Source organism: Ixodes scapularis, unplaced genomic scaffold (assembly GCF_016920785.2).
Source record: "Ixodes scapularis isolate PalLabHiFi unplaced genomic scaffold, ASM1692078v2 PGA_scaffold3__209_contigs__length_174095766, whole genome shotgun sequence".
NCBI classification, from domain to species: Eukaryota; Metazoa; Arthropoda; class Arachnida; order Ixodida; family Ixodidae; genus Ixodes; species Ixodes scapularis.
The window spans coordinates 160,363,708-160,365,417 of NW_024609868.1; positions in this window are offsets into that span (position 1 = coordinate 160,363,708).

The following is a 1,710-nucleotide window of genomic DNA, read 5'->3' on the forward strand; positions in this document are numbered from 1 at the left end:
AGGTTCATTGGACCAACATGAGACTTCGCCTGGAGACACGCCATGTATTTTGGTCGCATGCACCTCGGTCGAGGAAGGGATTTTCGCCGTTTGACTCCGCGCACTCCATACTGGTGAAGCGGGCTATAGCGGTGTCATGTATGCGAGCAGCGTTAACCAAGTGGTGTCACCACAGGTGCGAGATAAATCTCCAAGTGCAGGTGGTTACGTTGATCTCAGCAGGCTTCCTTTTGGTTGTCAATTTGGGCATTGCTGAGTCCCTGCTAAAAAGTCCAGGGGTGCAGCTGGCTCTGAAGTGCGACAAACGCCAGCGTCCAGACCAGTTGTTGTGTCGTATCTCTACATCCTGTCCCACAATGTTAAGCGCGTCGCCAATAAGCTTGATGTGCTCGTTGTTGTCTCTGCGCCCCGAAAGCTGTCCCGACATGCAGCTCTGTGAATACACGCGGTTCCCCTCGAGTGGCCTGTGAGGTCAATCACCGGACTCCTTATGTCACGTGTGCCCACAGGGGTTGTCTATCAGATCCCTTTCTCATGCGGCAGAGTTTACATAGGACAGACGGGCAGGTGTATAATTATAAGGGCAAGGAAAGAGTTCTTTTGCCTCCGTGCCTTCACCTCTGGTTACCTCGAAATTCATTGTGGCCGATGCTGCTGTAAGCCATGTTTCCCTGATATCACAATTTTAGCCCGCCACAGAAACAAAAGCGTGAAGGAAATTGATGAAGCATATTTTATATCTGTGAAAGGAGAGGAAGTGTGGGCCAGTGCGCCGTCCTTACCTCTGAAGAGTGACGAGGTGAACTTTATCATGAGTAGTGGAAGTTCGTTTGATCGTAGATAAGCGTGTGCGTAGAACCGTTTTGACGGGCTTTTTGTTTTTTTCTGTTTCTTTCATGTTTTGTGCACAAATAGTCTGTCAGTTGCTAGTCAGCGCCGTGTCTTTCGTTACCTCTTCTTCTCGTCCCTCGTTCGTTTTCGCGCTGTTCCCTTTTCACGATGTCAAACCAACTCGCCCAACTTTATGCGTTGTTGTAATAAAATTGAAGCGTAAATTTTATCAAGGCGCTTTAGACCACACTGACGGGTGTTTCCCTTTAGCGGGGAACTAATGGCTTCTTGAAGATGTTCACCAGGGTGCTGAAGCCGTAAAACAAAACGCGATGCACATATTTGAATATTCACTGCAAAACTGGCGTACATAAAGTAAATGCTACAATTTAACAATTTAAAGTGTTTGGACAGTTTTTGTACGTGTGAATCGTAAAAGAAAAAACAGATATTACTCGTGTTTTTTTTATTTTATAGGTACACATTTTTTGGCTGTCCTTCCACTCCCTAGAATATAGGACACGGCGTATGCCAATTACTAATATCTATCAACATAGGCCCGTAGACGCCTCGAACGTGAGAAGTTGGTCGTATCAAGGCTGCATCCACGTTTATGGTCATCGTAGTCAATTCTGTCTAGTAGAAATGCCATATAGTCCACTTCATACGAGTAGTAAGTCTTGTTTATCTGTATGGAAGAAATGTGATATAACATCACATATTAAATCACTATTTAGAGGCAAATTTTATATCACACAACCACGTCAATACAACCCTAATATTGTGCACAACCAAATTATTTTGAGCGAAGCGTGCCCACACCTGACGGTTCACGCGCAGCGATTGGTCGACGCAGAGTGTCCACTGATGCGCTGCTTA